Consider the following 12,062-nt stretch of genomic DNA (forward strand, 5'->3'; position numbering starts at 1 on the left):
ACTACTATAAGTTAGCTGTAGCGCCTTATTAGTAGCGCGGCCACCCGCGCTGCTGCTAGACTCGAAACCCGCTCTACTACTAGGGTTTTCCCTAGTAGTGCATGGAACAGCCTGCGGGCTGGAAAGCTGCCAGCCGGACATGTAGTGTATGAGATTTGTTAGAGAAAAAAAAAGGTCTTGAAAGTCCCGAGAGGGGCAGACACGCACAATGTTCCAAAGCTTTTGGCATGAAATATATGCACAAGTTTGTTACGTGCATGGTCAAAGACGAAACACGGTGAAGCAATTGGAGCAGGTGTGCATGAGGCTGATTTTGCACATGACTGAATGTGGTTACTATAGCACACATTGTGGTGGCTTGATCGGAACACATGAGATGTGAAGGTGGCCGGGACATAATTCAAGGATGGATGACGTGCGTATAAGGCTTGGAGGAGTCTGGAGCGTGTCGTGGAAGGATCATCCAAACACAGGGCATCAAGCAATGCACGATGTGTGGACGGAGACGATGCAGGGTTGACTATGGTTGCAGTCGGACAAGGTCGGCTGGGTTGGAGTCGACAATCTGACCGATCGACAAGGATGTCGGTTGGACAGAAGACGGCGGTGATTTCAGTGACGATGACACATGAGCGTGATGCTGATGGTATGACTTCTGGGGCGTGCAAACACGCGGTACATACCTGAGGGCTTGTGCAGCTTCGACAAGACTGGCGCAGGGTTGATTCAAGGTAGTGCACACATGAGAACTTGAAGTCGACGGGGCGTGGTGGTAGTATAGCACAGCTACATGGAGTCATGTTGAAGGTGAAGCTGGAGTCTGATGACGACTTTACTCTGAGCTGATGGAGGGGCTACGGCGTAAGGATCCGGAGAATCGTAGCCTATTTTTGCGGGAAGGCGAGAGACACATGGTTGAGGCTGGGTACTAGTGGTCTGCTGGGGACATGATACTCGGCATTAGCCGGTGATAATCGATGGTTCTCTGCACTGGGGGTTAAGGCAGTGGGGGCTAGCTGCCCGGGAGACTCGATCAGGACAGCAGAGGCTCAACGCGGTGATAGCGGCGAGGCATGCGGTAAGCACGGGACATAGCGATAGGCCAAAGCATTGGTGGTCAGACAAATTGTGAAGGGGGTAGTGCTGAAGCAGTGTTGATGAGTACCGGATTCAAGTTGGCGACTGGGTCTATTGGTGCCAGAAGATGGATAGGAGCTTACCATGGAGAATCTGATAAAGTGGCGGAGAGTCTGAAATTGTCAAAGGTTGAGAGAGTACATGGCCATACATTCTGTGGTGTTCAGTGCACATAACAAAGTGCGGATAACAAGCACATAAGGAGGTGGAGTGCTATAGATGTGGGACATATCAGAGACTATCCGGGAAAAGGGTGAGACAACTGGGAATTTGTCACAGGGTGACACAGGGCGACGGTGAAATTCTTTCAAGTTTCAAACAAGTTGTACAGAAAGAGCGGTGACGTTAAGTTCAGGTAACTCTTTTATGTGGCGTCCAATATGTGAGTTGTTCATTTTCATGCAGATAGTGGTCGGTGTGTGATGGCGTTGAACGGATTCATCGGAAATTGGGAGCACAAAGTAGAGTAATGTAGAACTTAATTTTGCTCGAGTGTTGACTGTGAAGAAGACGAGAAGGGACTACAGTTGTAGGTGGAGTCACATGGAGTCTGGGAGTAGCAGCGGTGCTCATGGCATATCTCAAGTTCAATATACATGGAGGCTCGACGCATGGATGAATTCAAGATGATGAAGAATATTCACCAAGGGGGAGTTTGTTAGAGTTGTGTCGAATATTTTTGTACAAGGTAGGTTACAGTTGGACTTGGTTTTGGACTACGTATAGACACGATAAGAGTTTTGTCCTAATAGGACACTTATATCCTAGGCCACTCATATATATCGGGGGTAGACACACGATGTAACTTACGCCAACATAACAGCACAGGAACGCAGGTGAAGCCGGCGGTATATGCGAGCGTCCAGGGCGACCGGGTGCGATATTGTAGCGGTGTGATGGGGTGGAGCGCCCATAGTCAGGCTCCGGGATGTAGCCATATCGGTGAACTCGTTAACAAATCTCGGTGTCATGCTCGTGTGATTGTTTGATCCTCGGATGATCGACCGTATGCCTCGAATTTATTCTAACACCTTGTCCTTGTAAAAAGATACACACTTTATATAACACGTTTTTTTAATTCACTGGCATAGTGGCACGTGCACATACACATGTAACGTTTAATTTGTTACTTATTTGATAGACAAATATTATTAACATAAGAGCATGGAGTTAATAGGGATACTTAAGGATATTCTCTTGGGTGCATGGGCTTGGATGAACCCAGTTAACAGTAAAATCACTAAAACAAGAAAATTCCAAAAAATAGGTGCAAGCAAAATGTGCACGTGAGTGATGTTCGTGCAAATTTTGGTGAAATTCGGACATTCGAGGAGCGTGTGGCAAAAAAGACAACATCAGGCATGAAAAGTGCTTTTTTCAAATGTTTCTCACATACCCGAATTTTGTTTATTTTTTTGCCATGGGCTCCTCGCATGTCCAAACTTCATGAAAATTTTCACAAGCATCACACATTTGAGCATCTTACATCACCAATATTGTTTTCTTGATTTTCTTTCTATTTTCTGTGATTACACTATTCATGTCGGGGTTCATCTGAACCTGTGCACCAAAAAGCCGCTCCCATTCTTTTTTGGCAGCATTATTGTTAACCTTATTGATATGAATACAACTTTTCCTTTCAAAGAAAAATATAAACAATCAAAAAGAATCATGAAAACCTTAATTAAAGTACTTTCTTTTATGTTCCAAAGAAAGTAAAAGCACCAAATTTTCTACGTATTTGGCATGTATTTTTTGACAATTATTAATTATTAATGTTAGGAAATCATTAATTGGTTTCCTTCAAAAATCAACTGAATCTAGAAGATAAGAAAAAATTGAAATATAAATTGAAGCATGGCAAGCAGAATGTATAGGATTAGACAGATAACAAGAGAGTAAATGTAATATGTAGGACTTATTTCTGCTGGAAGAAACTCACCGGCAACGACCCCGAAAATCCTCCTTGCTCTCTCGTAAGTGTCATTAGGTAACCCTCAATTGTAAGGGTGAGGTACCCTAGCAATAAGTATTTCCCTCGATCGAGGTTTACCAAACCAATAGGCACTTCTGCAGCAAACAAAGTCATCCGTACCTACACACCAAACACAAAAAATATTGCCCCCAACGTTTGAAGAAGGTTGTATCCTGCAAATACAAGTATAAATTGTATGGTATGGTTGGAATTGATAGACATAACAAAATGATAAAACGAAACAACATGAAAATTAATTGTAACTATGTATGCAACTAAGATAAAGTAGATTGAGGGGCCATAGCATAACTAGTGGCATCTCTCCATGTAAGATATATGTGTTGTGGTGAACAATTACAGTTGGGCAGCGATTAAATTGCAATATTTATGTTTAGGATTATGATCGTTCATTCGATAATCTTATATAGGCATTATGTCCGTAATATGTAGACCCATATCCCAGTGCATCTACAACTTATACTGTATCGTCTTCCTAAATGTATTAATTTTGTAACAATTAGAGTACTACAATAATCAATATGATATAATGTTGATAGTAAAACTATCATCCAAGTGTGATAAGAAAACCATTGTTTTATGCATAGAAACAATCAAATGCATGCCCTTTGCCTTTGTCACTTGGATGAATCACCACCAGATTGAACCCACTACCATGAACTACTCCCTCTCAAGAACTACCTACCAATCTTGGCCAAATAAGAAAAATAGATTGGAGAGCACATGAATACTTAATTATGTAGCAAAGTAATTTCAAAAGATTCAATATGCTTCGAAGAACAATCTGATCGGAAAGTGACAATTCATCATATCGCAGCAACACAAACACTGATTATGGTCCCGATTATGCGAGGTAGCTCACAGAAACTTTATTTTGAGTCATATGGCATAAATGATGCCATATAGCTACTGCTATCGACCAAAGGTCCTAAGAAAACTACTCATACATGGTCATGGTAGCAACAAGGTTGATGAAAATTTCTTCGGTGATGGATCCCCCCTTGTGGCAGGGTTGCTTAACAGGCCTCTAGATTAGATCTCCTCGGAATAGGAATTTGCAGCGGCAAAAAAATTGAGGAAAAAATTGTACGGATGGTTTCATAAAATGTGGGATTTATAGGAAAAAGATGGTCGAAAGGCAGTGGCCAGCGGCCCCGCATGGCCTGTCCATACGGGTAGGGTCCTGGACGCGTGGGGGCCTAGCGTGGCCCCCTGTCCCCTTCTGATGCTTGCTGGAACATTGTCCCGAAATAATTCATCTTAAATTCCCAAGTTCTTTTGACCTCCATAAATATTGATCTTCCGCAAAGTTAGAAACATGCAGAATACAACAACCGGCTCTGTGAAATGTATCAATAGGTTAGTCAAGAAAAATAATATAAATTGCTATAAAAATACTCAAAAAGTGCATTATAATAGCTTGAAAAAATATAAATTATAGATACATTTGAGAGTTATAAGTCATCCATAAAAGCACAAACTAGCCCAGGTAAAATATTATGTTTGTTTAAGAAAAAGATAGTGGACTCAAAGTTCACTACAAGATACCACTTGTGGTGGAAATGGTTTGAAAGTTTTTGGTTCATCTATTGTATGGAAACTTTAATATGTTCAGAATTATATCCATAAGAAAAGAATTTCTTAGTTTTATTATTCTTTCTTGTTAAACCAAATTATTATAAACATTTTGGTGATCTCTATCTAACTTGAAAGTGGTTTGAACATTTTGATGATCCTACTTTTTGTTGAAGTGTAATTTAAGGTACCAATAAGATATTATATAAAATGTTATCGTGAAGGATGTCGTTACAAACATGGCCCTATTTACGTGTTGATTCAGTCACACACATACATGAGATTACCGTGAAAACCAACATGGCAACTTCTCCAATATCAATGGTAATGTCACAGAGTGATAGAGCATGGTGTTTATAAGGTGCATAATAGAAGTTTCTCTACACTCACATTTGATGAAGTTCTTAATACATGAACTATATAGAAATAATAGCAACATTATTGATCTACGTAAGAAAATACGTGATGCGAAGCGTGGCCTGAGAAGTGAGGAGTTGGCACAAAACTAGTGGGAGGAGGAAGAAAAGGCAGATGGGAATTAGAAAGGGAATGACTCTGCATTAAACATGGAAATGTTTTATGTCATAATTGAAATTAGTTGGACATGATGATGTTTATTAAGGATATGGAAGGAAGATAAACTAGTAAGCATCATAGGCAGCTAATGTGGTAGCGCTACATTAATAGGAAAAATAGGTAGTGGGTTACACCTATTTAGGAATCAAGGATAAAATCCTTGAGAAGTCAAACAATAGTGATAATACTGCTAGCCTGCATGATAACTTCCAAGATGATACTATCAACAAATAGCAATAGAGAATGATGCAATGAAATATTAGGAGAACACGTAGAAAATGTGGTACATTTCGGAGAAATTTGGAGTAATCACTATACGACTAATTATTTTAGTAATATATTCTATCACAAAGTGTTCTGCAATGCTAATTATTAGAAAATATATAAAGAAATGCAATTTTGAGATAAGGATTTCAGATTTCTAACCAAAAAGTGGTATGCCAAAGATATAGTATGGTTAATAGTATTTCTTCAAGCTGAAATGTGGCGCAAGCAAAATAATTAAGGTAAATCTATGAACTAATCAGAATCAATAATTAAATTAGATAACATAAGCATAAGAAAATCCCATTTAACTAAATAGTTTATGCACGCTAACATATTCCGTCAACATGCCACCATGCGACCGTAGTATGTAATTATGCATGGAAAAATGCCCACCACAACATGCAACCATGAAGAGGGAAATGACTATCTCAACATGCAACCATCCATAAAAATCCTATCTCAAAATGCAACCATGCATGGAAATTGATTTGGCCATTTCGTATTGTTCTAATCATATTTAATATTTCAAATAATTATTAGATTCCCACTATCTTATTTATCTTGATATTGTTAACCAATTTCTCTCAACATGGAATCATGGCAACTCACCATGTAATCATGCATGGATAAAGGCTCACCACAACATGCAACGATGCATAGGAAAATGCCTATCACAACATGCAACCTTGCATGGTAACGATTTACAAATTCCTATTATGCTACTTATATTCAATAAATATTTGACGACTATATAATAATTAAATAAAATTATTGTAAATAGTACTATAGACTCCCATGATACACATGGGGTATCATATAGGTTCCCAGAGGAGGTTTACACATGTTGAGTCTGAATTGAAGGAACGATATAAATAAAGGAATGCAAAAATCTAAGCAAAGTAAAATTAGCATGTACCTGATAAGTAAGTTTAGTACATAACATAGGTGAACTATCAACAATGGGTATTTCAAAATCATTAAAATGATGGTGCTCAGTGTATCATTTGCTTTTGGAACATGATTATCTAGCAGTAAACATGGGATCATGTGTATGCATACTTTTCTTTCCGTGTTAAAACACTATGTTTATGCAAATAAAAAACAACTTTATTGACATGCGGCAACCAATTCAAAGTTATTTTTTTACCACAATGCAGTGTGGAAATAATTTGTTTTCCTTGAATTTGGTCCGATGGACCATTGTAGCTGCATTGTTTTCTCTCTGTCAGCTCCATGACCAGTGGCAAGTACGTCATGGTAGAGGTGGAACCACCGTATTCGTCCTTGGAGGTGACGTTGTCAGATACTGCTATGGTCGCTTCAGAAATGGTAGCACATCCCATGGTGATTCTGGATGTCGTTCCGGCCTGGTCTAGTAGTGGGAGGGAGAGGACGAGCATGGGAAAGCGGTGAACATGGTTAGTACAACAGACGGAACATCGTACTAGCTACTAGTCTATAACGTAGAGTAATGTGTTTCGATCGGTCGCTAATGAGAAACTCACTATCATATCACTATTCAAAAAAGGTCATCTTCATGTCTATTAGTTCAAAGGCAATCATTGCAAACTGAAGAGATCCAGGGTCATACATATATGGCGTAGTTTTTGAGCCAAGTATCCTCTTCCGAGCCGAGAGAAGCAACCAACCGAGCATATGAATAGGAAATCGTCCGATGGTAAGATGGGGTACATATAAGGAAGAGTTTGCCACTGTTACTCATGATTTTTTATTCGCGATCACTACATGTCGGTCAATTGCTAACTTCCAGTTATTAGTCGGTGGATAGTAGTTGTATCGGAGATATCGAGCGGTCCAGTATGATGGCTTCCATTGCAACACTTTGCAGCATGGAGCGAATCTCCTTTGCAACACAACACATGTTACTTTTTTTACCGCCCGTCGAAAAAAATTGTAGCACAGCCAATGTTGCGAACAATGGCAACTTCATCATAGTTGTCGGAACATCCCCGTCATTACCGTATCACACAACCGATTCACTGGTGACCTGGTTTACAACATCTCATCATCACCAACACCAACGGCCTTGTGCACATTGAAAAATGAGATCATTTAAGTTGCGGACCTCATGAAAGAAGTGTGCTCGTGAGTCTTGAAAAATGGATGAGTCTGTTCACAAGAGAACATGATGGCTGCTTTCTTGCCATTGCCGTCATTGAGAAGGTGGAAAATGATTGCAACTATGTTGGAGATAGAGAGGACAATGATTGAACATGAGATGTTGGGAGAGGATAAGGTTTCCCACCGCATGCATCCACTATTAATGCCTGGTGAAAGAGTGACACATTGCACTCTATCTGACAGGACGGAAAAACGAGCTATGTTGTGTTCCCTAGGTTTGCAATTGGGTCCATCTTGCGGGCAACATCAGTCTTGGGGATGGCTTTTGTGCAGAACATGATCAGGTTTTAATAGGATGGTCAGGAAGGTGGTCTATGCGTCCAGAATATCAAGTGGTTGTTTGGAGGATTATTGTTTTTATGCTCATGTGTATCCTCAATGGTGGGCTTGGTTGCATAAGGGCAAGACCAATGGGGGCAGAACCATATTGTTTCTCCACGAGCACATGTAAGCAAACGGAGTTGGAACTATCGGTCAGAACCGCATATGAATGATTTATACAGCCCCCACTAAATTAATTCTCCCACCTTTATTACACTCCCTCTTGCTTTTGTTTGTGCAATGTGGTACTCCTGGACTTTGTTAGGGGATAGGTGGACTGCTTTGCAGGAAGTAGATTCCCGCAACAAAAATAGACGAGTCCAGTAGGTGGGATTCATAGGGATTATGCCAACCCTCCAAAATGATTTTTTACTACTCCTTTTCTCATAATCTCAGCCCAGCAGCCCAACACGAGGCAACAGTCCATGTGGCCACACTAAAGTAGTGAGCAGCCAAGCTCAAGAGCTGAAGCTGCATCTAGACACGCCGCATGCACTTGTCATATTCCACGGCTCCATCACCAAGACCTAGCGTTGGCCGGTGTTGGATCCACAGAGCAGGAGATATGGGAGCACCCCAGGCAGTAACAAGGTGCGCGTGCCTCACCGATGAGCCAAGGCACGAACTGCCAACCATAGCTATTGCGCTTATGGGATGCACTGGCCGTCGGCCTGCCACACAACACTCGGACGCGTACGATGTGGACATGAAGGAGGAGTTAAGGCGTTGAGCAAATGTCGGCTCATGGTGGCATGTTCCACGCTGGGTAACTGGAATTAGCAAATTTGGCAACAAAAGTAGTAGTGAGAACTTGTTTGCACTATAAGTTACTTATTATTCCTATTATCTATTGTGCTTTTCACATTTGCAATTGCTAGTTCATGTTATGTTAATTAATTAATGTTGTGTGAAAATTATTTGCAAATTTGCATAAATGAACAGAAAAATATGAGCATGCGCAGATTTTTTGCAAGTAGTTCAAGCACTCTCCTGTCAAACCTGAACCTATCCCAATCGTCCCAGCCAATGTGAACCTAGATCCCCTTCCCTTTACAGTTGTGAGGATAATTTCTCCTTCAACTAATGAGAGGACTGATCCCTCCACCACAAGCAATGAGAGAGATGATACCATTATCACATTTGATGAGAGTTGAAATCAAACATGGAAGCCTATACAAGAATTTGATCCAAATCAAAATTATTGTTGATCCAGGACTAAGAATACCAATAGAAGATTATGACCCTGAAATTAGAAGTGATATGAGGAGAGCTTATTTTTAGAACAAGTGAAACAAAGATATTGGGCGTAAATTCAAGAAGTCAAAGGACAGTAAAATTTGCAGACCCTTCCAACTTGCGTGGTTCGACAAGTTTGATTGGTTCGAATGCAATGTTGAAAAAGAGGTTTTTTTTTGCTTCAATAAAGGAGCAACTGGCAGACTGCGAGCATCACCTTTAGCTGAGTTGGACTTTGTGAACCTACATGGTACACTGGGGCAGTAGCCAAGCGTGGACCGTTGACCATGCCCTAAGTCGCACGGGTGCACCTTTGTATTTTTTGGCCGAGCTTATTGTGTATTCCGGTCAGAATTCAAACCAGACACTGACTATATTTTACCTTTTCTTATGGCTCATATGCTTGTACATACTTCCTGGTGATTTGTAGCCTGTTATATCCATCTGTTGTACATGATGATGAGTATATGTGTCGTTTGTGGACAGACTCCACCTTATAAACATGTAACGTGAGTATGTGACTAACCAATATGTCGGCCCGTATATATCTTATATGCAGGAAGTGACTTTTTAATAAAAATAACATACTAAATTATAGGACTCGAATATGCATCTAATGTTCGATTTGAGGTGGTCCTAGAACAAACCAGTTGTTCTCTAGGGAACGATCGATCGAGCGAGCCAGTACCAAGGCAGCCCCCAAAGGCCCTCCAGTTGAGCCACAAAAAAGGCGCGGTTTTATTGTGTCTAATAGAAATGTGTTCAGCTAGTACTTGGACCTAAAATAGCTAAAAAGATAAAATTGCCACGATATATGAAATAAAATTGCCATCAAGTTCAGCATGGATCTGATAGAAAATGCCTTAAAATGATCGTTGCAAAGAACTAAGAATTAAAACACAAAATAGTTGGTGGGAGGTATGATCGAACATAAGTTTGTCCAAATCTGGAAACGACATGCATGAAAACTTACAATTGCCATTCGGCACATAGTTTCCATGCGAAAACTGTATTTAAATTTGCATATCGTACATTGACTGCTATTCAAAAGAATTGCCATGAAAAAAACGAAACTACCATTGTCTAAATAATAAAAATGACAAGACGTTAACAATGATAGTGCCACGCTACCTATGGTAAAACTACAATGCACTCCTACAGGATGCTGCTAACACGACACCACGATCAGAGGCCCTTTCATGAAACTGTGTGTGATGCATTAATCACAAATGAGGATGTAAAAAATCGTCAAAAAGATGCAAAATGTTTGCAATGGAGGATGCATCAAACACGATTCAGATTTTAGTTGCGTGTGCGATCCAGGGCATACGGTTCAGTCCAATGAACTGTTTGTGATGAGGCGGAACAAAAGAAACGGTCTGCCTGATGAAGGCGTGTGCGATACAGTTCACTCGGATGAACTGTTTGTGATTACGCAACACAAAAGAAACGGGCAGCCATATGAAGGTGTGTGTGATATACAGCATACAGTTCACTCGGATGAACTGTTTGTGATTAGGAAACACAAAAGAAACGGTCAGCCAGATCAAGGTGTGTGTAATTGAGGGCATACTCTTCAGAAGGATTAACTGTTTGTGATTAGGCAACAGAATAGAAATGGGAAAGCCAGATCAAAGTGTATATGATTTATGGCATACACTTCACATGGATGAGCTATTTGCAATTAGCCACAACAAACTAAAACAGTTAGATAGATCAACGTGTGTGCGCTAGACGGGCACACCCATTCTAATTAAAAGAAGCGTGTGCGATGGTAATAATGAGCGCACACGGTTGTTGGAACAAGACGTGTGCTGACATAGCCTATTGCGGTGCATCCTATGGTGCAAACGCCACGTACGCGGACGAGAAGGCGTACGTGCCCACGTTACGCCTTCCGGGAATAGTGCTGCACTTATAACCGTCAGTAAATTTTGACCATGCATCCTGTCACATTCCAAATTGCAAACCTGTTCACACCGATCAAAACCTAAACAATTTCCCACTTAGGAGTGCATTACTACTCGGTTCGAAATACTACTACTTCAAGATGACTGCACATTCCTCCTCAACTCCTCATCCACAAAAAGTCAAAAACAAACAAGTCATTCATCATCGTTCCCTTGCATCCGCCATGGCTAGTGTGAGTTCTGGGTCGAGAGATTGCCACCAGGGCAAGGCGAGCCTGGAAGCAGAAGCACGGAGGACCGGCCGCGCCGTTGATGCAGCAGACTAGTCCGGCCGCGCCGCGGAAGCAGAAGAGATGTCCCGCCGCGCCGTGAATGAAACAGAGACATACTCCCGTGCCGCGGTGGCTTGGGAAAATGTCTCGCGGGCAGGAGACGACTCTTACAGGCGAGGTGGATCAGATCTCGAGGTGGGCGAGGTTGCAGGATGACCTGAAAGCCTCGTTTGAAAAGTCTACCGATGTCATCCGGGAACTAAATGAGATCAATGCGAAGCTCCGGACTGGGCGCGACCTGCTGAGGGCGAAGATCGTCGGAAGTGCGGAGCAGTAGGACTGGACCACTGCCTTGTTGAGGAGGATCGGCGTCATCGTCGAGAAACTTATGGACGAGAATGCCATGTTGCGCATCGAGCGCAGAAGGCTGGTGGAGGAATCCGTGGATGCTGTCAACCAGCATCTTGAGGACAAGAAAGAGCTCGTCGCCGCCCGCCGCGGAGACTAGTTCCCGTAGCCTGAAGCAACGCATCAACAAAGTAAAGATCAGTGAGCCAGATCGTTGTCTTCCTTCTTCTTTTGCCAATGTGTATATCGGGCGTTGCTGCATGTGGCTTTTTTAATTATGTTTAG

The sequence above is a fragment of the Triticum urartu genome, chromosome 2 (genome assembly GCF_003073215.2).
Source record: "Triticum urartu cultivar G1812 chromosome 2, Tu2.1, whole genome shotgun sequence".
NCBI classification, from domain to species: domain Eukaryota; kingdom Viridiplantae; phylum Streptophyta; class Magnoliopsida; order Poales; family Poaceae; genus Triticum; species Triticum urartu.